General features: G+C 45.9%; 1 protein-coding gene across 3 annotated transcripts in view; it reads left to right on the top strand.

Moving 5' to 3' along the window:
• The first annotated feature begins 2265 nt into the window (after positions 1-2265).
• The window catches only part of HIVEP3 (HIVEP zinc finger 3), a 432975-nt gene continuing 407408 nt past the window's right edge, over positions 2266-27832 (top strand). For 2 of the 3 annotated variants that reach the window (XM_054012000.1, XM_054011997.1), the window contains exons 1-2: positions 2667-2749; positions 3584-3693. The gene's annotated coding sequence lies outside the window, so the exon portion shown is untranslated. Of the gene's footprint in view, positions 2354-2666; positions 2750-3583; positions 3694-27832 lie in introns of those variants that run through there. The other variant, XM_054011998.1, reaches the window with a different exon arrangement.

The following is a 27832-nucleotide window of genomic DNA, read 5'->3' as shown; positions in this document are numbered from 1 at the left end:
ACCACTAGCCCTCACTTGGCTTCCAGGAGCTGTCTAGGTGATGAAATGGCCTTCCTGTGGCTTCTTGTTGAAGTCTGGAAGGGGAAGAAATGCATGAACCAGTGTACAGTGGATTGGGGGACTGGAGAGTGTTTTTGTTTAATAGCCTGATTATCTCACTTTCTTCCCTCTCACCACATTAGTTTCAGTGCCTGCAGTGACACACAGTGGTGATGAGTGTTTGCTGTGCCAAAGGGAGACAGAGGGCACTGAACTTTGTTGGAATTGGTGTCTGCCGAGTTCCCCTCAGAGGAGCACATTCACTGCTTTCTGGGCTGACAAGAACAGGGCTGTTCTTAAGATGCCCTTGGTTTCTATTCTCTACCCTTATGTCCCAGTGCAAGGGAAACTACAGTTCATTAATGTTTGGAATTGTTACGTGTCCAGTAATGTTCTGCCCAATATGTCATTAATTTACTACTTTATTTTAACATGGTCTGTACAGAACTGTGGGCTTCGTAAGCTGATTTGTATTGTAAATACTGTATTTAAATCCTCTTTATTTTTTGTGGGAGGGATTTTTTTTTTATCCCCATGCAAGCAGTGATGAAATAAAAAGAAAACTGTTTACTCTAACATAGCTCTATTGCTCCTTTTTCATTTGTACATTAAAGAATCTGATGGGAAACTTTGAAAAATGTCCTGCAAGGTACAATTCTGCGGATGTCATAGGATTGTTCCCCCTTCTTTCCTTGTTTATTTGTACAAGGCACATTTGCATGCAGAGGATAACTGTTTCCGTAAGAGTTCATCTGCCTCTGATTTTCCACCCTTCTGTCTCCCAAGTGTATATCTCACTTGATGGGAGGCAGAACGGTCTAGTGGAGGCAGGAGTTTAGGCTTTCTTCCCAGCTCAGCTGCATGCATGCTGTGTGACCACAGGCAAGTCACTTAATGACCCTGCCTCTCAGTTTTCCCATGTGTAGAATGATTATGATAATGTTTACCCACCTCATGTGACAGGGCCTACATAAGTTAAGTGCAAAGTATTATTAACAGGCCAGTGTTAATGATATATTTTCAACTAGTTCCCAATGCCACAATGAGAGGATGGTATCTTAGATCTGAGAAAATTGTGGGGGGGGGGAGGAAATCAAATTTCAGTATTACTGTATTTGTTGGTTTGTTTAATCTGAACTTTCAGCACTCACACGTCATAAACACAAAAATGACTGAATATCCCCTCTTTAGGGGGGAAATATGGGTATCCATATAATTCTGTGAAGCGACATAAATGCCTAGATCCAGACTCACTTACTAGAAGTGAATTTTAAACTTGGGTATTTGCCCCAAACAATTTTTGAATTGTATGTCTGATTGTAAAATTCAACAGTTTTTGCTATGGTGGTTAGTTTATGTAAACTGTCCACTTCAGAAACCGGAACACTATCACAGGTCAGGCATTATCTGCAGAAGAAATTAACAAATAATGTCAGATAATGGATTAATTCGAAAATGTTCTGATCGGTTTGTGAGGTATATGTTTAATTAAAATCACTAAATTACTAATTGCTAATTATTTGGCCAGCTCTGTTATGACTTCGGGGCGGGGGGGGGGGGAGGAGGAGGAACTGCAGCTGGAACAACTGGATCTCTTCATAAACAAACTTCCCATTTTCATATCGAAAATCTCCGCGGATAACAAACGCGGGGCTTGGGTAGGAGATGGAAGCAGAAGTGGCTCCAAAGCGCACCGCTTTCCGCAGCTCTCTGACCCTGGCGCAGCTCCGGACATGGACGGGGAAGCTCTCCGGCCTCCGCTTGCAAGCCCCGGGGAGAACGGCGAGCCGCGATGCCGCTGGAAAAGCCCGCTTGCTTCCGAGGAGAGCCTGGGAGCCGCACGCCTCCCTCCCTCTGGGTTCGCTCCCCAGGGCGGCGTTCCAAGCCTCCGCTCCTCGACGGGGAGGTCGGGCAGCGCGTCTGCCCGGGTCCGGGTCCGGGTCCCCAGCCCTGGGGCTCCGGCCGCGGCGAGCCTGCGCCCTGCGGAGCCAGCCTGGGGGCTCTGCTGCTGTTGACATTTCCGGCTGCAAGTGCCCAGCCAATTGGCGAGAGCAGGCAGCGCGCTGGAGCAACGACACATGAAATATGATAATTTTCTGCTGAAGCGCCGTGGAAGGGGGAGGGAGGAAGAGAAAGTGGCAAGGGGGGGCGAGGGGGGGGGGGAGTACCGCTTGATTGCAATGGTTTGTCCGACAGGCGCTGCAGATCCAGGACGACACCGTAAACAGAAGCGCGGTGGGTGCTAAATGACAGCACCCCGGGGAGAGGCTGTTCTTCCCCGGCCGCCGAGGATGCTGCTCCGACGGCCCCTCAGGTGGGCTGGATAATGCATGTCCGCATGTGGCGGCGGGCTGAGGGCACGGGGCGTGTGTGTCTGCAATGGATGGCTGCGATCCTTTCCCTACAAGTCCGCTGGGGCGCACCAGCTTCGCTCGCGCGCTGAGAGCCGGGGGCTGGGCTCGTGCTGGTGCTTGGGGGTTTCTTGTTTGCTAAAAAGAACCAGGAAATGTGCTCCGGAGAGGGTTAGCGGGCTCGCCGGCTTCTTCCTTTCGGAACGAGGTATGGAAGCGCACCAGGGATGAGCCAGGGGAAGGGGGATGAGTGGAGGCTCGGGGCTGTGCATTGATGGTACAAGGAGTTTGGAAGAATGCTGCATTGCATGCCCGAAACTGCCCATTGAAAACTTTGAGCCCTGTCCTTAGTTGTGATGGTAAGTACTTGACAGGGGCTGTTCTCTGCCTTTACTTAACCCTGTCGTGGCAAGTGGGGAGAGTAGCTGCTCCAGTAACTAGTTCGTCCCAAGATTCACTAGCAGTACAAATGATAGCGATCAGCAGAGGCTGCAGATTGAGAATTCAGCCTGTACTGTAACTAGCAGCTATTTATTGTTTTTTTATTTATTTATTGTTGTGCCTGTTACATATTCAGCAGCTGAATGCCAAGTTTATCCGTTTATTTTTATTACCTAATGCAACCATTACATTCTTAAAGTCGGTGATGATAATAACAACATTTATTCAGAAAGCTCCTTAGCCCAGACAATGTCTGTTCCCTCTTCTTGGGTTGTGTGGCTGGGTTTTTTGAGCACCGAGTGACAGCTCTCCTGAAGTGATAATTGGTGTACTGTATCTTTAAAAGGTTAAAACCCTTTTCAAAAAGGCCTAGACTCATACTGGGAAAAGACAAGCGAGGCTTTGGCTGGCTTTGGATCCAGAAACCAGCTGCTGATTAGATTCTGCATCTTCAGGCTGAATTCAGTACAGATTTTCCAGCAGCAGGGATTCTAGGAGGAAGCTTCCGTTTGGGTTTCTTGGCCATGGTTTATTTTTATTCAGAGGAATAACAGAGGAAGGATTTGTTCCGGCTGGAGCATGCTCACAACCTGCCGGATCTCCCATTATTAAACTGCCTAGTTTGGGGCTTTAATGTACATGTTTTATTATTGCCATTGTTATTATTCGGCACAGTCGATCTACTAATCTTATTTTTATTTGAAAAGGAAGCTGATCTCATAATGAGCTTTTCCCTTCCTTGCTTGAAACAGGTGCTAATGAAAGAATGCAAATAGCGTTGGTTGATCAGAACACTTCATAAAGAAGGGAACAATCACCAAGCCAAACCAGCACAGAATCCGCCAGCCGTCAGACAGCAAAGGTAGGCACTGGGATTTTGCATTCTGCATGTGTCTGCGTCTGCGTGTGTGGTGGTGGTGTAGTATTTTTGACTATTGCTGCCGTTGGAGAACAGCACAGTGAGATTCCATTTTGCTGCACTTTCCTTATGAAAGGTGTCAGGTTGCTGTTGAGACAGCCTGTTGGGCTGTGCTGCTGTATGCTGTGTCTGTGTGTGAGTCTGTGTATTCCCTGGGTGGGCTGAGCTCACTGCTCTGCATGGCGTGATGGGTGAGATCTGTGAGCCTGAAGTAACCTTAGCAGTGTCAATCAGCATACATCAAGAGTGTAACCCTATCTGTGCCACGCTAAGACAGCCACACTGCTGTGCGTTCTCTTTTAATTAGCTTTGGCTGTGGCCTGAATTCATCGTCGATTGACAGCAACTTCGTTTTCTCCGAATGTAGCCATATTTTGCTCGTGGAACAGAGGAGGCCAATGTGGGTAGAAGTAAAATGCCTTGTTTGTTGGCTAAGAATAAGATTGACATGCTGCTGTTTGGGGGCATTTACCCCTAGCAGAGGTCCTGACCATTGCATTCGGGGGAAAATGGGCATGTTGCTCTCTGGGAAGCCTCCTCCTGCTAGCACCAGCGTTGTGCCACCTCTCACGGCTATGTTGAGTTGGTATGAAAAGGCCCCGTTCTGTTCTCATGTCTGGTATTCATACTCTGTCTCTGGTGAATACCCAGAGCTACTAATTGGTGTTCCATCTGATGTAAAAAAAGGGGGATTTGACCCATCCCTCATTTTCACACGAAAATCCCTGACCACAATTGAATTTGAATGTCCTCTCTCCTACACAAAGCCTGGTCACTCGCAGTTCTCCTTATACCCTGCCAAATAATATTTGGATCCAGTCAGTGTTAGGATTTTCTTATCTTCATGGGTTTGTCCTTTGCTATGAGCCTTCAGAGATTTTGGTGGGTTATTGTGACATTGTTCTGCAGATGCTGTACAGCAACCTCCATGCAGTACCTGGCTGCGTGTCTTGTTCAGGCCCTCAGTTTTCTGCTGTGTTTCACAGAACTGCAAGACTGGAATTGCAGCAGCAACTGCAGAGGGCTCTTTTGGGGCCCGATTCTGCCTGCATCTTATGTATGATCTCCTGTTGACTTCAGTGCTATGAACCTCCGAGGGCAAAATTTAGCTCTTAGCCTGGGAATCTGGAGCTAGATCTTGATGTCTTTAGGTAGTTTTATGAACAGTCGGGATTTTGTCCTGTGTGATAGAGAACAGGTGCCTACTGTAGAAATGGCCATTCATTTTTGACCAGGTATTCAGGAAATGGTCTGCAAGAAGTTTGCCATTGATTAATTGTAAAAGCCAAGAGCGTTCAGCACATGACACGTGTTGTTTCATAGGAACACTGTAGTGAGTCCCCCTAAAACCAGAATTGTTGTGGATATATCTCCCCCAACTAATTACTTTAATTAGGAATTCATGGACACGGGTGCATGCGGTATGATTAAAACAAATTGTTGGCTCAGTGACTGGGTTGATCTGAGAATATTCCTACAAGCCCTGTTTCTCCCTCTGAGTCATTCACCACATGTCCGAACTGTCAGTAAGTTCTCTTCCGCCAGTCCTTTACCTGTGCTGCTGCTGACTGGTTGGCTAGTCTGCCCCCGGAGATTCCGAGGATTGCTCCTGCAATGTGTGTGTGCGTGTGCGCACACGTGTGCGTGCACCTCTCTCTCTCCATCTCCCGCCCCTCCTCTTCCTTCCCTTTCCCGAAATGGCAACTCTGTCCTAACGTGAACTTGTCACCATCCAAGTTCATACTTCGCGGAGAAAATGTAACCTGTATTTTAGCAAATCTGGCATGCCTCCCTAGCAGACCAATAAACCTCAGATCAGTTAGTTATGGGGCATTGTTTCTGCAGAGGTAAGAGTCTGTCTCTGGTTTTACTCTGGGAGCATGACCGTCAGTGAACCGAAGCTGCAGCCCTGCTATTGAATAGATTCTTTTCAAGATTTTGTTTCCACTTAAGGGGGCAGGAATCCTCTCGGCTAGGAGCAAACGAAGAGGGGTTATTTATTTATTTTGTTGTAACCAGCTTGTTTGCACAGCTTGTCATGTGAAGCGCTACCATGGGAGAGACCCTGTTCATTTGGGGCTTCAGTAAGCTCAGACTAGCAGGGGTTGGCAGGATTGCTGAGAGATAGTATTTGGGTATTTAGAAACCTCCAAAGAAAACTTTAGGAGCTGCAGGAACGTGGTCTTGGTGACTCACTAGAAGATGCTCTTCCTCCTGAGTAACTTTAGAACCATTGTTCCATCCTGGTGTCAGGGCGTGATGTGCTTCTGACAGGATATTAACATCAAGGGCCTCTTCTCTCTGTGGCCATTAAAGATTCCATGGCTTTTTTTTTTTTTTCAAGAATAGGGAAACTTGGGTGTTCTGGCCAAATTCCAGTTGGGGTAACTTCATTGTTCCTCCCAAAATTCCCCCTGTAATTTCATTTGGATGTAATTAACTTTACTTCCTGCTGTGAATGGATAGGTAGGATTACTGAGTGCTTCTAAATAGCTATCTTATTCCACCCCAGAGGTGTCTGCATTCACACAGGATATGCAGTGACTCTTGTAAAATACTGTATATAGATTCTAAAGTACTTCAGGATTTTATGGGAATTTATGGCCCTCCATAAATTAGAGTATTGCTATTCTCCAACTCCTGGGGATGGAAAGGGAAAGATAGGAGTAGAGTTAATCATTCTGAACACCTTTAGAAGCTGGGTCACAGAGCAGCACCACAATCTCCTAGGAGACTACTGGTCCTTTTGGTTGTCGTGTTTGTAAAGCAGCTGTCGATGTATATGTGTGCACCCACATCCACACACTAAGAGATAAGTGTGGAGAATAATGGTTTACAAGATGTTGAAAATTCTGAAATTTTACTTGGACCAGCCTGATAGTCTAAACTGATGCCTTGGCAAGCAGAGCCCATTCTGGGCACATGGTCATTGCTGGGTGTGGAAATCAAGGCCTTTGAAAAGAGATACCTGAGCCCTCTTGAATGCCTCCATAATGTGGTATGTGGTAATTTTTGTACTTAGCCGTGGTTAGGACCAGTGGTTCTCAAATATCCTGATACCTTTTTTGATTTTTGGAAAAAAGTATGGCTGCCCTGTTAAATATATTTTATGTAAATGTAAGAAATTTTCTAAGGAAAATCCCGACACTTTGTGGATGTGGCAAACATGGAATCCAGTTTGAAAAGCTCCAGTTTAGAGTGTGCTCTGCCTTCTCCTCATCCTGTATTTCATGAGCTTAGTTCAGGATTTGCACCTAGATTTCGGTTGGTCCATAATTACCATGAGTCTTAGCTCTCTTCATTCATGTGAAGCTGGTGAGGAATGGAACAGGGGGTGACAAAGTGGGAATTTTCTTAATGTTTTGTATGAGTACTCTGTGTGGGCCTCAGTTTCCCCTGTGTGTTGGTGGTGTGACAAGGGTGTGTGATTGTTGCAGAGACCCCTAGAGGGCAAGTGTGACTGCCGTCTAGCTCCCCTGGGTCCAGACGATGGCCAAACATTCTGCATCCTGGCACGTGATAGCCGGAACCGCTCCTCTGCAAGAGCCAGCCAGAGGAATTGGAGAACTACGAGAGAGTTGGAGGCCAGGTGACCGGTTTGCCCAGGAAACAGCACAAAGGATATAGGAGTTACAACTGGGCATGACTGAGGGTAGGCTGCTGGAAGCTGGTCAGTCTCTTGGTTTGGGACTCCGGAGGGCTGCGGGGGGAGGGGGTACAGCCCAGGGCTCTGGTCTCGCCAAGATGAACTTTGCTGTAACTTCCTGCTTTCTGAGCTAATGAGATCTGACATTGTGTTCCAGATAACTAATAAACCCTTCTGTTTTACAGTGCTGGCTGAGAGTCACTGCTGACTGTGGAAGTTGGGGCGCATGGCCCTTTTGGGGGCACATAAGACTTTGCCAGGTGTCCTGTTCAGGTGGACTCACTGTGGGGAGCTCATTGTGTGAAACAGGGTGCTGAATGCTCCGAGGTCAGACCCAGGAGGTGCTGAAACCAAGGACGCTTGCTCTAGTGAGTGTGTGCCCCCAAGGGTGTCACAGTACAAGAGGGTCCTGTCTGAACTTCATTCAGAGCAGTTCCAGAGCACTGAGTCTGCTCTCCCGTGACACAGGGTCAGGACAATAGTAATACAACACTGACCCAAAACTGTCATTTGTAAATGGACCAGCTGGGAGCAAGTCACTTTCCTCAGTATGGTGGAAATGAAAACAAGTCTATGCTGATTTGTGGCTAAAAACATCTCACTCGCTCAACACAACAACTAAGCACCTACAGCTGGTATGACTGAGAAGCATGTGTGTCACTCATTAGCATGGATGTCCCAAAGACTGGGCAGGGACTGTCTTATTCTTCTGTGTTTGCCTAGCACAATGGGGCCCTGCTCCGTGACTCGGGCTCCTAGGCTCTAATGTATTCATTTCTTTGGTGGCCTCGTCAGTGTTGCCTCGAGTTTGTCGTTAGCAAAGTGAGGTTCAGACAAAGGGCAATGTGCTGCTTAACCATGTTTAAAGATTACTAATCGTACTCCCACGGAGATGTCAGAATTGATAGGCCCCAACGTCTTCATCTGTATCTTTGAAAGACTCAAGACCTCTGTGCTGAGGGTAGAGAGGTACCAACTGCTTAACCCATGTATTGGCTCCCCTTTGGGCTCATTGTGTAACTGCTGGGGGAGGAGGAGGTGATATGAATTTTTGTTAACATTTAGGACTCTCTCTTCTTACTCTGTGTGGAAAACGAGGCAGATGGGGGAAATGACTTGGCCAAGAGCTCAGTACGAGTTGCTGGCAGAGTTGAGAACAGAAATGAGGAGTTCCAACTGCTGTAGACTCCAGTGCTTTCTATTTTTTTTTTTTTTTGCATGACTGAGCATTCACCGGTCACTAACAGCCATAAAAAAAATGCTTGGAGGAATATGTGTTATTTTATAAATAATCCTTATGGTTACATACATAAGAGAGAACCTGGCTCATGACTGCCTGCAAAATAGTCATGGGATGAATCAGATTCTGTTGTTCACATCTTAAGTAATTTATATTACTGAGAGCTGGAATAATGTTCACCAATCAGATTGTCTAACTCTTGGGTTCCCAAATATTTTCATGGCATGGACCTATATTTAGTAGATAGATTGTCTCATGGATACTTCCACTCCCATTTATGATCTCATAACATCTGTGTGGAAACTATGGCAACTGCTTATATGGAAGAGAGGTATTTCGGAAGTGGTTAATGTATCCGTTAAAGAAGTTTAGCAAGTGAAAACAAAAAGGAAGAGCAAACATCCCATGACCCACCAGGAAGGACTCCCTGATGTACTGGTGCTTCACAGACCACAGGTTGGGGACCACCAGCCTAAGCAAAGGCGTGATTCTTGATTTCACAGTGAGTTCCATGAAAAATAATAGTCCCCTCTAAATTCATCACACAGCTGTTGAATATGGGTTACAAATCCCCGCCTATGGCTCAACCACAGGCCATTTTCCAGGTCACCTACTCATTATGGTCACACTTCAGGGTTTCAGTCAACCATCTCCAGAGGTCAGGAAGGGATTCATACCCGCCCCCTTGTGTTCTAGGTTTTTTGTTTTTATCTGCTTCTTCTAATGTGACAAGGATGGCCATGGCGGGAGATGGGATGTTGGTTGAGGTGGGTAAGGGCTCTGAGGTAGCACTGAGCATTCTATCTCTCTTGGCTGGTTGGTACTTGCTCACATGGGGAGGAGCAGAGCCTCCAGCCCCGACTCTTTGGCTCTGTTTAAGAGCCGGGCTGCCCGAGCGCTACCGGCTTCGGGCAGCCCCCGTGCCTCCGGACCCTGCGCCGCCGGAGCAGAGCAGCTGGAGCCCGGGAGGGGAAGTGCCCGGCCGGGGGCACAGGGTCCGGAGGCAAGGGGGCTGCCTGAAGCCCATAGCGCTCGGGCAGCTCGGCTCTTAAACAGAGCCGAAGAGTCAGGGGAGGAGCAGAGCTGCCATTTTCCCGGACATGTTTGGCTTTTTGGCAATTCCCCCCGATGGGGGTTTGAGTGCCGAAAAGCCGGACATGTCCGGGAAACAGAGGACATATGGTAACCCTAACTATATTAGGCTGTTGGAGCTGTTAGAACCATTGACAATGTGCTTGTATTGTTTGGTCTGTAATCAGTCAGTGGCAGGCTTTTCAGAAAAGAGGGGAAAGTAGTCATATCTCCAAATAACCATCAACATCTGAGCATTCCATCTGAGATTTGCTTTGTTCAGCAGAGCTGGATGCCCTGCTCCTGAAATGTTACACTGTGCCTTGTCTTGCATTTATTTCAGCAGAAAATGTATTTTCTTGCATGCTTGTAAAGTGCTTATAAACCCGCACAACTATGTAATAATGATAATTGGGTTTTATTTCTCCGCGATTAGTCCAATGTGAAACCTATCAACACCCCTGAATTTTGGGGATGGTTTGATTCAGATCGTGATGTTTGTGGCTCAAGTCTCTTTTTTGTTAGGTACCCAAAAGAGTAAGGATTGAATTTCCAAAGCACCGAAGTGACTTTGGAGCTCAAGTCCCATTGAAAGTCATCTGTGCTCTCCAAACCCATTAACTACTAGTCACAATTTTGGGAGGACTATGACGTTAGCTGGACTGGAATTACACATGTTTTCCAGTAGATTCATTGCATTACACATAATAATACACAGAATAACTTCTTCTTTCAATGAGTACCACAATTTATCATCCCTGGAGAAAAATACTGATATACATTCTGCAGATGCTGGTATTCTGATTATTTCAACAGCCCCTGGTGCTCTGCAGACAAGGAACACACATTGCCCCAGCTCTGGGGAGCTTACACTACTACATAGGAATATGATTATTATATTGCTGTTATTATCGTTTGGAAAACAAAAATGTGGTATGAAAAGGTGGAAGGATTATGGTATTGTGTTTACAAATCTGGGTCAGATCTAGATTCAGTTCCTGGCTCTGCCACTGACAATCTGTGTGACCGTGGGACATTGCTTAATCTCTGTGCCTCAGTTTCCCGTAAATAAAAGGGGATAATAATACATCTTTTGTCTCACACCTCGTCTGTCTTGTGCAGTTAGACTGTTGGCTTTAGAGGGCAGGAATTGTCCATCACTATATATGTTTACAGTATGGCCCTGGTCTTGACTGGGGCATCTAGGCACTACATGATACAAATACTAGATGATAATAATGGAAGGCAGATGCCCTTTAGAAAATTATACAGAGGCAATTAGCTTTCACTCATTGGACTTTCAGTCTGTAGGGAAGAAAAATGTTTGGAACCGTCTGGTAGCTGGAGGGAAGTGCACTTTTGAACTTTGGCTCACAGACTTTTGCAACAGTTCCAATATCTGGTGTTATTAAATGGTTCAGAAGTGGTAGTGCATTTAGTTGTAAGGGTGTGTGTGTTGTTTTTAACTAGTACATGAAGTATAGCGTTGTAAGATTGTTTAAGTGTCCATTCCAGTGGAGGTGTCGCTGGCTGATGGGAGTCACCATTTATTTCACCTCTCATTCACGGAATTTGCATTTCTGTGTTCTGATTTGTAACAGCCCATGGCAACTGGCACTGATCAATGTTCCTTCAGGTTGACCAGTATTGCAAATGCAAATACGTTGTGAATGACGACATAACTCAGAAGTGTTCTAGAAAACAAACTTTTAGTGGAAACACTGGGAAAATAACTAAATCCCCAAAGTACTTAATTTAGTTGGAATGGTTTGCAAGCTTATTAACATAAGGGTGAAGCATGTCATGACAAAGCTGCAGAAAAGTGCAAACTGTGATCTGTGCATTTTGAATTTTCATTGCTATGTTATGTAACAGAAGAGCTGCATGAAAAAACAGCAGGAACTGCACACAAGACTCATGCTGCCGAAGATCTGCATGTGGAACTTCCATTATTGGAAGGAATGTTGTCTAGTGGTCAGGTCAGAACTTCTGGGTTCTGTTCACAGCCCTGTGACTGAATTGCTTTGTAACTAGACACTTCACAGGTCTCTGTTTCAGAGTGGAATGGTACCTATCTAACAGAGGTTTTGCAAGGTTTAAGTAATTATTGTTTGGAAAATACATTTAGATCGACAGGTGCAAAGCAATGTATCAGTGGAAAGTATTATTACTGGTATTGATAGGAATTCCATACATTTTTTCGGGGTGCCACACATTCTTATATATGTGAATGATTGCCCCAGCAGTTTTTCTCTTTCCTGCCCCTTAATGAAGAAAACATAATGGGTCTTTGGATGGAGGGTAAGTCTTTCCTTGGGTAGGTGCACACCAAAGTGCTGCGATGTAACTCCCCCATGTGGACACTGCAGATACAAACTTAAAGGTCCCTAGTTTACATTGTTGTCATCCTGTTTGAAGAGGATTACATTAGTGCAAACTGGGAACCTTTACGTTTGCGCCCACAGCATCCACACGGGGGAGTTACAGCGCAGCACTTTGGTGCGCATTGCTATTCGCTCCCCCACAGGAGGCAGTGTAGACATGCCCTAAAATAAGCCATGATCTTGTAATTAATGGCTGTTTACATCAGGGGGATAGTCTGGATTTATGTTTGTATAAATGAGAGCAGAGCATGGCTCTGTATTTCAGTGCATATATGCAAATGGCTGAAACAAGACTGGGTTGTTCAAATGTAACTGCAAGCCCCAGAGCTAGAAGGCTTAGAAGGGTGGAACTCTCTGCTCCCTCTATAGGGGAAAAGGGGGAAACCTGCTTGCACCAGCCTCTTTTCCATGAATTACTATGTTGTTTACCCATAGTTCTACAGAGTGTGTTTTGTTGGGATTTGTCTGTGCTGAGTGTATAAATGATAACTGTTACTGTTGTAGGAGGTGTGGCCTGGAGTAGACGTGTTACCCTTACTTTCAGGTAGTGGTCTCTGGTTTGGAAATGGGGTTCAAGTTCATCAAGAAGCGGGGTAGAGGGCTCTGTCCTAAAGACCAGGGGCTGGGGAGTGGGGATTCTTACCAAAAGTTATGTTTTGCTCTGGGTTCCCTGCCTGGAGATTCTGAATCATGTATGGAGTGAGACAGAATGGGATTAGACTGCACTGGACCAGGCTAGGTTATCTTTTTCTTGGGGGCCTGAGCTTAATTTTATTTAGATTAGAAAAGGACCCCTCGGCAGATTGAGCCTAGCCCTTGTCACTGCCATTGGCACTTAGTTAGAACAGCTGTAAAACTGTCACGTTTCTTGACTTTTGATTGCTCAACTATGCAGCCATAGTTTGGCATTAACATAGTTTTTACATTTAATTTCCCAGGTTCTTTAAAACCCATGGATATAGAGAGACCAATTATGAAAGGCCAGCTGATGCCAGTTGAAGTCATTAGCAAGCTGAGTATTTGTAGACTTAGCATTACCACTTGACCAGAGGTTGACTTTATCTTTTAGTATTGCAAGGAAAATACACTTTTATATATCTGTACACTCATGTATACTTGCAAGTGCACAATCAAAAAACTATCCTTAAGGTGGCAGGAGCATCCCCAGACTCTCTGCAATTTCCCCGATTTGCATTTTGGGGGAATTTTTTTAGCAGTTTAAACCTTTCTAAAGCCTTAAAGCTGCATAAGCAGCTTAAACCAATCTAAAGTCTTAGATCATTTTAAACAGGTTGTGCAGTATAAGGACTTAAGACAATCTAAATACCTTAAACAGATCTAAAGCTTTAGTATGAGGATTTGGTCAGTCTCAGCTTTGGCTGACTGGTGCATGATAAGTCTACTAGTGTGTGGCTTCCCATTGACCTGATCAACACTAGTTGGCCTTTGCCATCTGATGCCTGTTAGAAGAGACCCCATTTCCATAATTCTGCTTCTCTAAAGTTGGATATTTAATCACTCAGGAGTAAGGGAATACAAAAGTTAAGGATGAACACACAACCTTAACTCTGCCTCCTTTTATGCCAATGTGTTCTGATAGTCTCTAATTACAGCATGTGATCACAGTTATTGTAGACACCTACATGCATGTAATGCTGTAGTACAATGAATGATAGAACATGATGGATAGGATTTGAAAGGATCCTAAGGGCGTTAAGTGCCAATTGAATTGTCGTCCGTGCCTAATCCCTTATATGCCTTTGAAAATCCCATCTATATTATTTAAAAACCTTATGTGACCATAAGTGTAATTAAACACTCTTTCATATGATCGTACATTTCATATGTTTGTACAAGGGAGAATGATTTCATGCTATGTGGCTAACCTTAACGTTTACATTTTCTTAATTTTGAGTGCTATCTCTGCAGCCTCATCATTGTGCTAACATAGGGCCTAATTATCCTCTCATTCCTTCCAGTGACAATTGGAAATAACCCACTGGTTTCTGTGATAGCAGAATTAGCCCTAAAACTACAGTCCCAGTAAAAGCCAGTCAGGGAAATTTTCCATTCTTACCTACAGAAGGGGCCAACTCCACTTCTCCCATGTCCAGCCCTCAGATGCTGGGTTGCAGTTTGCACACCCGAGTAGATATACGCAATCTGAGCTTCGGTCTCCAGAGGAGGGAATCAGCACTTTGTTATTTTGGCCACGACACTGCACAAATTCCATCGGTGGTGTTGCCATGTTGGCCCCTCAGAGTAAAATGTATCTTTATTATGAGCATCACAGCAAAGGTGAGTTACACTAAATGATTAGGTGTGTTTCTTCTTCGCAATGTCTACAAATGACTACAAATTAGTTAACTTTAAATTCTGTTCTCAGTGACTGTATATGATTATATAGTAACAGAACCAAATCAATGGGAAATGAAAATGTTACAGTTCATAGTAAAGACTGTAACTTGTAAAGTAAGCTGGCATCTCCATTCACTCTGAAGATGAGCTCTGTCATGTAAAATATCCACTTTTCTATTAACGTTGCATGAAAAATAACACACTCACACACACTCTCATTCTGTCTCTCTTTTCTAGTAGCCTGGGATATCTTATAGCCTGTAGCAAAGGTAAGAGACTTCAGATTCCAGGAGGAGAAAAGATTTTAGAATTTTCATAACATTAGCATTTACATTGATACGAATCTTTGGAAAACTAAAAGCAAATTTCTCTTCCCTTTCTAGAAGTAGTTTTCCCCTTCTCCCCCATTTCACATGCTCGTTTATTTGTTTATTGTGGGGCTGCTCAGGAATGCTGGGCTGCTGACAGTGGTTAGCCATAGCACAACTGTTCATGAGTCCCAGGCACCCAGATTTTATTCATTTAATAAATTAATGCAATATATTTATCAACCAGAAAATAGCATCCGAGTATTTGTTTGAAGGGAACTGTTTTTGTTTCAATATGCTAACTCCTGAATTCTTTTGCAGTTGTAGATAGTATCAAAAATACGTAAAACATAATAGAAAGCCTGAATGCTCTTTTAATAGCTGGCAGGTCATCTGCTGGGAGAACAGAAGCCCCTGAACTCAGGTCTTGGCAGATATGTGGAGGGGGAAGTGATTTTCATTTACAGTATTTTGCATTAAAATGTATGCATTTTTCTTTTCACAATTTGCCTATATTTCTGTTAATGAATGTGATTGATTTTTTTTTAATAAAAAGCTTGTCTGTTTAGAAACAAACAGCCTACATAGAAGGAATGCCATGAGTGTCCAGAAGCACCCTGGGATTGCACAGCACTATAGATTCAGTTGTAGGTGGAGTCATTGGGCTATAGACTATAGATGCAGACATCCAGTTCATAGTAAAAAAAATTACCTTTCCTGCTTAGAATGTCTGCTCCAAGGAGGTCAGTATTAACTTTGCTAGCAGTGTAAACACATTGCAGCTGGGTAAATCCCAGATGAGCCAGGGCAGAGAACAGCAACATCATTTTAAAGCTGGTTATTTCTGTTTTGAGTGGAAAAATAAAAACTATCTACAAAGTGGTAGACCAGGATGTATCACTGCTTATGATACTCTTCTATAAGCATTGTAAGGCAGTGGGTCTTTGCTGCTACTGTCTATATGGCCTTGTCTGCACAAGTGAAAGGTGGCATACTAATTGCTGTTTGGGCCTCCTACCGTGCCTCTTGCACACCATGCATCCCCAGATAAAGTTATTACCAGCAGTGCAAAGCCATCCTGTCACCTTCTGGATTGAGGCTGGGCATTGAGGTAGGCTAGTCACTGTGTCTGTCGACACTGCTGCGGTGGTGTAGCAGCTGCACTGGCGCAGGGTCCTCCCCGGGGGAATCCCCAAATGACCCTGCTCACTCTATAATGACAGCTTGGAGCCCTGGCTCTCTTACCTGTCCAGCTGGCAGCATGCAGGCCTGAGAGCTGGCTGGGCACTGCCATGCCTCCAACTCCCTGTTCAAGGGAAGAATGAAGCAGCCAAAGCAGTACCTGGCTGATCTCAGCTCTGCCCCCCTAAAGCGACCCCTCCTTCACCCCACAACTCCCCTGTCAACAAATGTCACAAACACAGAATGAAAACACAAACCCACTAAAACCATCCTGAGTAAAATCTAACCCTAATCCTCGTCTGGGATTTCCGTAGCCACACAAAGGACACTCTGGTTAGTTGATGGGGGTGGACGCACACATACACATAGACACATGCATATACTTCACTAGGGGTTGCCATAGGTGTCCAGATCCTGCCTCAGCAGCGTCTCCCAGATGCCTGAGCTCTGAAAAAGAGCCCACAGAACATGTATGTTAGTTATGAGATATGGAGTAAGGCTGTCCCCGGTCCTTCATGTCCCCTGGCAAAGCCGTGGTGCTCAAGCACTCACTTACCACCCCACACCTCCCCTGAGGACTGATGCATCCTGGGGGCCCAGTAAGGGGAGGGGGGAAATGGGAGTCGAGACTGATTTAGCTGCATGAGAGGGCCCTGTGCAGTAGAAGATGGTATCTCTCTTTTCTTCAGTTATGTGAAGTTAGTGCATAGGTCAGGTGCTAAAAGGGATAAGTGAAGCATTGGTAGCAACAGAGGTACTGTCAGGGCTTGTCTATACTGGCAATTTATAGCACTGCAACTTTCTCGCTCAGGGGTGTAGAAAAACACCCCCCTGAGCGCAGCAAGTTACAGCGCTGTAAAGCGCCAATGTAGACAGTGCCCCAGCGCTGGGAGCTATGCCCCTTGGGGAGGTGTGTTTTTTGTTTTGTTTTTGTTGTTTTTTAGAGCAACCACTCAAGCCACGTTAAAAGCGCTGTCAGGCGTTGCCAGTGTTGACTAGCCCTAACATTAGGAGATTTGCGTAAGGATTAGCAGAAGAATTCCCAGCTCTCAGCTGTTTGCTAAGGCTCTTTCCCCCTGTTTGATCTGAGATTTAGTCAGCAATTTGGCGTTTCTTCCACAATTCTTAGAAAACGCTAGCTGTTGGGTGTGTCTAGGCACATATGTATAGATAGGTATGTATCGCATAGAGGTAAAGCAAGTGTATAAACCAAAGGGTCATATTCTGACAGGATGCTCTGTTTTGGCACCTGCCAGAAAATCTGTGTACCACAGGGGAACATAAAAGCGGATGGTTTCCATTATCAACTCTGGCTCCTCCACTCAATGTGAAAACTTGGGGATATGTTGCTTTGTGGGCCCTCTGTGACGTGAGCTGTAAGGGGGTGTTCTGGGGAGGATAGCTAGGTGTCACGGCGCATGGGCCAAACATTTGTGTGCATAAGCCTCTTTACCAAGTCTAGTGATATCTTTGCATCTGTTTCCCTTCCCTCCCTCAGCCATACAGATTACTGTTGCTGAGGGCTTTGCTTAGGGTCACTTCCAGCCAGTACACTAGCTCACATGGAAACTGTCTTCCATCCTTAATGTACTCCTGTTTCATAGCCAAGTGGCCTGTTTCCAGACTTTGTGCCGACGTGAATGGGACTGTGCAGGGTAGGTAGGCATGGTTTTGCTACAACAAAATTGAAAAGATTCTGAAAAATAGGGGCAGGTGGCAATGCTGGCACCAGTTCCAGATCATGTGAGTATTGCAAGAATCAGCTCTATGACCATCATGTACAAAGTTAAAACATATGCCACAGCATAGACTATGGCTTCTTTCCTATATAAAAGGAGATGGGGTAATTTATGGCTGGTACAGGCACTTCAGCATATGAAATCATGTCCATTTATCTTTGCAAAAAAGGAGACTAAGTGGGGACCTTATTCAGGTGTTGTTAAATTCTGAAGGAAATAAATAGAACGAAATAATTTCCCTAAATTACTGGGCCAGAGATGAACACCAGAACAAATGGCCACAAATTTATGAAGGGTTGGCAGGTCAGGGATTTAGGAGAGGTTTCTTTAGGCAGGTTAATGTGTGTTCCTGTTGATTTTCCTAGCATTTGCTTCAATTAATAACAATTGTTCTAGACAGCACTGCTTAAGCGTTTGGAAGTAAGGACAAAATGTGGATTACAGCTGATAACTCCAGGGAGAGAGTGGGTCAATGTCTCACTCGATTTACATGTTGCGTCAAAAAACAAAACAAAAAAAACCCACCAACATCGCAGCACCTACAAATATTTAATCTGGACAGGGGAAGAGTATTTGAGTCTTTAGGATTATGAAGGGTATAAATGGAAACTGCTCAATCCCTCCTTTTTAGGCGGTCCCACAATCCTGGAACAGAGCAGTCACTCAGTGAAATTAATGGGTGGTCCATTTAGAATCAGTGAAAGAAAATACTTCCCACAGCACACAGCCAGTACGTGGGATTCACTGCTGCAGGAGGGCAGTACCAAATGCTGTGGCTCTACTTAAAACTGGACCTGATTAATTTTATCTCCCGTAATTAGCCTGGTCCTGATCCCATTGAATTCAGTGGGGTTAAGATTGGGCCCAATATTTATAGTTAAACATGCAGCGATGGGTACAATCAAATCTTGTGTTTTACGGCATAAATTGGTTGCCACAAAGATCAGGCAGGAATTTCCCCCCACCAATCTGTATACAGCAGGGCATTGCTGGCCATGTGCACTACGCCTTCACCTTCCTCTGAACCTTCAGCCGTTTGCCATTGGCATAGGCAGGATGAGACAAGAAGGAAGATTATACAGATACAAGGACCAATAAATAACTTTTTATTTTTTTAATGTCAGTAGTAGTGGGTCCGATCCTTTTCCTCCTGAGGTCAGTGGAAGTTTTGCTTTTCTGATTTCAATGGGACCAGGAACATGCTCAGGGTTTGGGCATGGGGGAACCCAAATGGTTGCATCCTACTGTGATTTGCTTCAATGTTCCTCAGCTGCACAGCCCATGCATTGCACCATCAGAGCCATTCCAGGGACATGGTATTTTTCTCGTGAAATGGCTCTGGACACTGCTGCTGTTCGTTGGTTCTGCATTTCACTCATTTGATCCCTGTTACTTTGTTCTGGACCGTACCACCTCACAAAATGCTTGAAGCTTCCCGGAGAAAGTCTGACTCCTCTTTTTAAGCCTGTTTTGCTGTCAGTGTGGTTAGTCTGTTGCCACGGCAGCAGCAAGTTACACAATGACTTGGGAGATCTACATTCAAGAGCTGACTTTGATCTGTGGGCTCTGGGCCAGAGAGGATTTAGGTGAACCATGGGCTCTGGTCTAGGGGAACAACATGACCCACATGCACTGTAGAAAGCCCCGCTGGATGTTTCACTGGTGTTGGCACCAATGCTGTAGCAACTCCAATTCAGTGATCCACTGCACAGGATTGAGTTCTGCCCTTCTGGCTGGTGAAATGGTGCTGGTAACAGTACTCAGTACATAGAGAGAAATCGGCAAGTGGTAGCACATGTTGCCAGCATCAATAGCTCCACAAACAGCACTAGGAAAGACATCTGTAACTACGCCAGCTGTTCACAGCTGTAGCTGAACTTTTACAGCAAACTGCTAGAATGGTGAACTTAGGGTTGCCATATTTAAACAGTGAAAAAAGAGGATACTCCACGGGGGCCCTGCCCCAACTCTGCCCCTTCCCCACCCCAGCCCAACTCCACCCTTTCCCTGTCCCGGCCACGCCCCAACTACGCCCCTTTCCCGCCCCCATTCCAACCCCTTCCCCAAAGTCCCCGCCCCCTCCCCTGAGTGCCCCGCATTCCCCCTCCTCCCTCCCACCCCCCAGGCTCCGGCTGCTGCTGCACTGGGGAAGTTGCTTCGGCCCCCGCCGCGGTGGAGAGTGGCGGGAGCTGGGAAAGTTGGAGCCCGGGGAGGAGGCGGCTGTGCGTTTGGATGCCGCCGCCGCCTCCGTGCCCCTGCAGATTGGGGGTGTTGTTAGTTTTGGCTTTGCTGCAGCCACTCGCACTTGGGGTCCCCTTACCATGCCTCCCTATTTTCCCGGACATGTTCGGCTTTTTGGAAATTCCTCCCGGATGGGGATTTGAGGACCAAAAAGCTGGACATGTCCGGGAAAATCCAGACGTATGGTAACCCTAGCAAACTGCCCCAGCTGAGATTTTTTTCTATCACTTAGGCTGTCTGTACGCCATAAGTGCAGTGTTGACTAGTAGTTTCTGGAATGCCTTGAAGCAGCTTCTCTCTAGTGGGCCGGTCAAATGCTGCTCACCTAAGCAGAGCCACCAGCCGTCCAGACACACATCTCTAGAACTGGGTGCAGTCACTTGCAACTGCTGCAGCCGCCGCTGTGATTTACTTCTGAGCTCTAGGGCAAAGCAGTATTTGTAATAACATTCAGGAGACCTGCTGGCAGTAAAAAAGTATCTTGGTGCTGTCAACGCGCAGTGCGGAAATCCCAAGGGAAACACCTGATACTTAGCTGCAAATTGGGCTGAGTTCTTTTGTTTTTTAATGTGTTAAAGGAGAGAGAGAACTGCCTTGGATATATTCACCAGCAAAATAACACATCGAATCTTTTTATGGTTTTGGAGGTGGGCGTGTCTTGTAGAAGTTCCCACCTGCCAAAATTCCCTGTCTCTGGATGAAAAGCAGCCATCAGAGGGGAAGATGGAGCACTCGGGCACAGAGAGGTGAAGTGAGCACACAGCAAGTCTGTGGCACAGCTGGGAATTTAACTTTCATCTCCTGAGTCCCAGTTCAGTTTCTTAACAACACCCCCACCCTGCCTCTTGCTGGCTGTGCACAGAGCACGCAGTACCTGGACTAGAACTCAGCGTAAGAGTTCAGAGCTCGCAAGACACTAATCAGGCTTTTGTCCCTTTTGCAGTTACTGTTCAGTTCCTACCGTGGATCCCATCTGAACTCTGTGCGCTCAGGTAGCAGAATGCTGCTTTGGTGGACTGTACCACTTATTTCACTTGAAATAAAATAGCATTCTCTCTTCATTGCCACTGCCGGAATCATGTGCCCTTCTCCAGCCTCTGTCTTTGAGCGCTTTCCCAAGGAATGTACCTACAATCCTTCATTCCGTGCCTGCACTACACAGGGCAATATGACATTCTTTGACGAGTAATACAATATATAAGGAGCTGCACCCTTTATTTCTCCTCCAATAAGCAAGTTGAATGGTGTGCTGCACTATGTTTCACCTGTCCCTTTTCTCCAACTTTGCGTACACGCATGTAGTATTTTTTACCTTTCATAAATGTTTTGTTATCATATAAGTAATTAAGTAAGTCTGAGTATGAAATGGCCATCTCAGCTGGGTGACTGCCTCCTTTGCACATCTCCCTCGTAAGGAATACTTATAACGATGAAGCTCAACAGTATTATCCCTGCTGTAAAGAAAAAGGTTTTGTGTAGCTTGCATTTTCCGTGTCCAGTGTGCTTTGTGGAGATTAATTGTAGGTACACTGAGAGGCAGCCCTGTTGCCTTTGCATTTGTCTATGAACTGAGCCTAGAATGTTCATGCTATTCTTGTTAATTAGTGGGAGACCCTTTGTGGTTGGTTAGTTCCAGGCAGAAAGCTGAAGCACATATGTATACAATATTTAAAAGATGCCGTTATTATAAGACATCCTTTCCCTTTTGTTTGTGGAATGTGAATCCTGTATGATTCACAGTTGATGTAGTGGGTGTTGAGAGAGATGCTAACCTGTAAGTTCAGCGTTGTTTGCATTTTGTGATTGCTGCTTTCATGTTCTGTGGATCAAAAATGATCTCCAAAGCCTTTTGGTGTTGATGCATGGTCCCTCCGGGGAGCATTTGGGTGGAAGGAGTCGAATGCCTTGTAGTGCTAGACTCAAAAAGTTCAATCTATTTAGCTTAACAAAGAGAAGGTTAAGGGGTGACTGGATCACACTCTGTATGTTTCTACAAGGGGAACAGATATTTAATAATGGGCTCTTCAATCTAGCAGAGAAAGGTCTAACCCAATCCAGTGACTGGAAGTTGAAGCTAGACGAATTCAGATGGGAAATAAGGCATACATTTTTTAACAGTGAGAGTAATTAACCATTGGAATAATTTAGCAAGAGTCATGCTAGATTCCGCATCAATGACAATTTCTAAATCAAGAGTGGATGTTTTTTCTAAAGGATCTGTTCTAGGAATTATTTAGGAAAAGTTCTCTGGCCTGGGTTATACAGGAGGTGAGGCACATTGTTCCCTTCTGGCCTTGGTATCTAGGATTCCATTAGATAAGAAGTAGTGCATTATATTCTCTGATGTTTTCAAAGGTTGGATAGAATTTTACACCTTTCTGAATGGTATGGAAATTATTATTTACTTAATATTTATGTTGCAGTAGCACCTAAAAACCAGTGAGATTGGGGCCCCATTCTTCAAGTCACTATGACGGGCTTACAGTCTAAAGGATAGCAGGTGAATGAGACAGGCAGGCTGTGGTGGGAATGACAAAGTAACAAAAATAATAAGATGTGTGCAATTCTTAGCCAATCAGGAGCAGTCTGGTTGGGTCAATTGGAAGCAGTTATAAGTGCTCAGATACTGTGTTGATAAATTATATAGATGGGTATTAAAAATAATCTGAAGTGACTTGTCACATCAAAAAAGGAATGTAGGAAGTGCTATATAGTGATCAATGGCTCCATGTCTTAGTGATCAATGGCTCCATGTCTAGTTGGCAGCCGGTTTCAAGTGGAGTGCCCCAAGGGTCGGTCCTGGGGCCGGTTTTGTTTAATATCTTTATTAATGATCTGGAGGATGGTGTGGACTGCACTCTCAGCAAGTTTGCAGATGACACTAAACTAGGAGGCGTGGTAGATACACTAGAGGGTAGGGATCGGATACAGAGGGACCTAGACAAATTAGAGGATTGGGCAGAAAAAAACCTGATGAGGTTCAACAAGGACAAGTGCAGAGTCCTGCACTTAGGAAGGAAGAATCCCATGCACTGCTACAGACTAGGGACCGAATGGCTAGGTAGCAGTTCTGCTGAAAAGGACCTAGGGGTCACAGTGGACGAGAAGCTGGATATGAGTCAACAGTGTGCTCTTGTTGCCAAGAAGGCTAACGGCATTTTGGGCTGTATAAGTAGGGGCATTGCCAGCAGATTGAGGAACGTGATCGTTCCCCTTTATTCGACATTGGTGAGGCCTCATCTGGAATACTGTGTCCAGTTTTGGGCCCCACACTACAAGAAGGATGTGGAAAAATTGGAAAGAGTCGAGCGGAGGGCAACAAAAATGATTAGGGGTCTGGAGCACATGACTTATGAGGAGAGGCTAAGAGAACTGGGATTGTTTAGTCTCCAGAAGAGAAGAATGAGGGGGGATTTGATAGCAGCCTTCAACTACCTGAAGGGGGGTTCCAAAGAGGATGGAGCTCGGCTGTTCTCAGTGGTGGCAGATGACAGAACAAGGAGCAATGGTCTCAAGTTGCAGTGGGGGAGGTCCAGGTTGGATATCAGGAAAAACTATTTCACTAGGAGGGTGGTGAAACACTGGAATGCGTTACCTAGGGAGGTGGTGGAGTCTCCTTCCTTGGAGGTTTTTAAGGCCCGGCTTGACAAAGCCCTGGCTGGGATGATTTAGCTGGGAATTGGTCCTGCTTTGAGCAGGGGGTTGGACTAGATGACCTCTTGAGGTCCCTTCCAACTCTGATATTCTATGATTCTATGATTCTATACCAGATAAGACTAGCTAATCTATCTCGGTGTCCTATCTGGCAGTCGGCAGCATGGAAAGCTTAACAGAAAGCTGCAAGAAAGCCCACAGTGGACAGTTATGGAATTAGTTGCCCATAAAGGCGGAGCTGGTTTAAAAAAAAAATTCCATGAAAAATTTTCATGAAACAAGAAGTTTTGTGTTTTCATTGTAAAACTGAAAACAAGTAATTAAAAAAAATTTTCAATATTTCTGCAAAAAAAATTCATCTAATTGATTAAATGTTTTTGGTAGAATCAAATGTTTTTGCTTGACTTGCTGAAACATTTCAGTTTTCAGTTGCCAAAAAAAAATTTTTTTTTTTCAAAAATTCTTGAGTTTTCGGTTTTTCAACATAAACCTGAAAAACTGTGTATTCCAGCAGGTATTTCCATTTGACAAAATAGCCATTTTCTCCTGAAATTTTTTTTGGGGGGAATTTTGCTGCCACAGAGGGAGTTGTTTCCCAATGCCAAGGAGCTGGTGATTGCTTTTTGTTCTTGACTGGTGTTTTTATCCTATGTCAGGTAATAGTGGGTATTGCTATTACTGTATTCATATTAATGTCTCATCCACTTTTGAATCCTGTTAAGCTACCGGCTTCAGTATGATCTCGTTGCAGTGATTACCTACAGGGTAATTATACATTTTGTGAAAAAGTATTTTCCTTTAAATACTTAGTAGAACTTACTGTCTCCTTGCAAGGTGAAGACTTTGAACCCAATTCTCCAGTGTGTTACACCATGTGTTGTCATTGACACCCATGCAAAATGAAAGCAAAATAGGTATAAGTAGGGTTACCATTCGTCCGGATTTACCCGGACATGTCCTCCTTTTTGTGCTAAAAATAGCGTCCGGGGGGAATTTGTAAAGCACTCACAATGTCCGGGATTTCCCCCCTCCCCCGGAGCGGCTGGGAGGGCTGCAGGAAAGTCCCGGGCTGGACTCCGGAGCAGCTGGAGAGGAGCTCCGCCCTGCATTCTGAGCAAGTGTCTCAGCACAAAGTGCAGCCCTCCCCTTTTGCAACTGGGAGCGGTTACTGCCATGCAGCGTAGCAAAACGGGAGCGAGAGCACTTTGTGCTGATACAAGGGCAGCTCTCCCCTGCAACCCGGTCCGGGCCAGGGACCGGGTTTTGTTGTGCAGGGCCAGGGACTGGGTTTTGTTGTGCTGGGAAGCGCAGCCACGTGTCCGGCTCGGCTCGCACAGAGCCCAACACCCTGTTCTGAGCAGCAGGGTAAGGGGGGCAGGAGAAGGGGCAGGGAGGTTCTGGAGGGGGCAGTCAAGAAACGGGGGGGGGGGCTTTTTGGGGGGAGTGGAGAAAGTTTTGGGCAGTCAGGGTACAGGTAGGGGGTAGGGTCCTGGTGGGCAGTTGGGGGGGGGTCTTAGGAGGGGGCAGTTAGGGGACAAGGAACAGGGAGTCTTAGGTAGGGGGTGGGGTTCTGGAGGGCAGTTAGGAGCAGGGGTCCCAGGAGGGGGCAGTCAGGGGACAAGGAGCGGGGGGGTAGGGGGCTGGGAGTTCTGGGGGGGAGCTGTCAGGGGGCAGGAGTGGGGAGAGGGATCGGAGCAGTCAGGGGACAGGGAGCAGAGGGGTTTAGATGGGTTGGGAGTTCTGGGGGGGGCTGTCAGGGGGCAGGAGTGCGGAGAGGGATCGGAGCAGTCAGGGGACAGGGAGCAGAGGGGTTTAGATGGGTTGGGAGTTCTGGGGGGGAACTGTCAGGGGGCAGGAGTGGGGAGAGGGATCGGAGCAGTCGGGACAGGGAGCAGAGGGGTTTAGATGGGTTGGGAGTTCTGGGGGGGGCTGTCAGGGGGTGGGGAGTGGTTGGATGGGGCGTGGGAGTCCCAGGGGTCTGTCTGGGGGTGGGGGTGTGGATAAAGGTTGGGGCAGTCAGGGGACAAGAGGCAGGGAGGCTTAGATAGTCCTGGGGGGCAGTTAGGGGCAGGGGTCCCAGGAGGGGGTAGTCAGGGGACAAGGAACGGGGGGAGGGTTGGGAGGTCAGGGGGGGCGGGAAGTGGGAGGGACAGGGGCGGGGCTAGGGCGGGGCTTCTCCCGTCCTCTTTTTTGCTCGCTGAAATATGGTAACCCTAGGTATAAGCCCTGCTAAATCAGAATGAGAGTGTTTTAAACACTGCACAGTTGTCAGTAATTACATAAGGTAAAAGGCAGTAGAAAAGCAGGTCCTTTGTTTCTATGCTCTCATCTGATTTAGGAGTTCACAATTTTGTGGCTCTGGATATAGTGATCATTCAGATAAAATATTGGGAAGATGGAGGGATGAAAGCCAAATTGACAAGGTTCCAGTGTGCTAAAGATGTTGATGCAGGTTAAACAAATTCCATTCTGAATGCTCTTTGGATCCGTTTTTTTGGGCAAATACTTAATCTGTCCTCCAAATTTTCAAGGCTGTGAGCTCTGAACTGTGCCTCCAAAAAAAAAAAAAAAAAAAAGGCACTTTGCTAAAATGTATTTCTGGAACAAACACACATTTCCTCCAAGATATAGCATGCCATGCTAGCAATTAGAAATTTTACATGCACACAAATGTGGAGCAATGGCTTAGCCTGCAGACTGTGTCTGTTACCTTCTCATGCCGGTGGGCATGAATCTCCTTCCTGGCATTGTGAGCATCTGCAGGACTAATTAGGTAGAAAACAGGCCTAGGGGAAAACCCCTTTCTTTCTTTTTTTTCTTTTTCTTTTCCAGTGCAGTGAGCAGAAATTTGCAAGACAAAAGAATTGGCTTTGCATTGTTCATTTTGCTTTCTGTCTTTGGGTTACATGGAAACACACCTGCCTTTTTACTGCTTCCTGCAGCATATGCAAATAAAGCATCCTCATAGGAAAATGTTATATCCCTTACAATAAACCGTGCTGCTCAATGGTGTGTATTGTCTCTGTTTTCCTGCTGGAATGCGTCTGCAAAAACAGAAAACCACAAGATAAAAATACAGTTGCCCACCAGTAATAAAGAGGGGTTTCTGTCCAAGGTGTGGTCATACTCATGTCTATTAAGTTTCATTTTCCAGTGCAGCAAATGTTTTGTCTTTCTTTTCTCTCTTTTTCCTTCTCTCTCCTTCCCCCGCCTCCTTTCTGTTTCTCAGAAGCTCCTTAACAGGCTCTGCCCACAAACAGCACCCGCTGGGTGTGACAGTCAGCAACACTGCTCCAGGCATTTACTTGGCACAGGATCGCTGACTATTGTGATGTTCTGGTTTCATGCCCTTTCACGGCTAGAGCAGATGCAACTTTGAGCATGAATGGGTGTTGAAGTGTTTTGCTATTTCCCCCCTTTGCTGTTATGTCTAAAAGCCCCAGTAGAAAAAGAGTTACGGATTCTTAATGGGTCAGAAATCTTCTTGTTCTTGGTTCCCTCACCCCTGAGTCAGACTACATCTGGTACACAGAGACCTTGAAACCTGTCTGATGTAGGAGTTTCATTCTCTGTCATTTAATGAAGGTCTCTCGAGTGAAAAAAACCCTCATCCCCTCCCCCCCAAGTCCCTTCTAAATGAAACTCCTGTGTCAATACTGAGTAATTTGTGTGTGTGTGTGTGTGTGTGTGTGTAGGGAGGCATCTATCCCTGTAGCTCTGTACATGGATAATTAGTAATAATACTTTGCAATTCTCTAGGTCCTTTAAGTGAAGATCTCAAAGCACCAGTCAGTCATTGGCTCTGCTATGCAGTAGCAAAGCAGTGCCTTTGGTGTGGTCTCAACCAGGGGTGGCTCCAGGCACCAGCGCACCAAGTGCGTGCCTGGGGCGGCAAGGCATGGGGGGCAGCGTGCCAGTCGCCGTGAGGGCGGCAGTCAGGCTGGCTTTGGCGGCATGCCTGTGGGAGGTCTGCCGGTCCCACGGTTTGGGTGGCAATTTGGCAGCGGGTACGCCGAAGGCGCGGGACCGGCAGACCTCCTGCAGGCATGCCGCCGAAAGCCGCCTGACTGCCATGCTTGGGGTGGCAAAATACATAGAGCCACCCCTGGTCTCAACAGCATTGCTTGGACATGATGGCTTTACCTTTTTTAATCACTATGTTGCTGCTGAACTAGCTCCGTGCAGCTCCCGGAAGCAGCCGCCAGGTCCTTGCGGCCCCTAGGCACATGGGTGGCCAGGGAGGTTCCACACGCCGCCCC

The sequence above is a fragment of the Malaclemys terrapin genome, chromosome 22 (genome assembly GCF_027887155.1).
Source record: "Malaclemys terrapin pileata isolate rMalTer1 chromosome 22, rMalTer1.hap1, whole genome shotgun sequence".
NCBI classification, from domain to species: domain Eukaryota; kingdom Metazoa; phylum Chordata; order Testudines; family Emydidae; genus Malaclemys; species Malaclemys terrapin.
The sequence above is the reverse complement of the archived record's forward strand: the minus strand, read 5'-3'. Positions and strand labels throughout refer to the sequence as shown.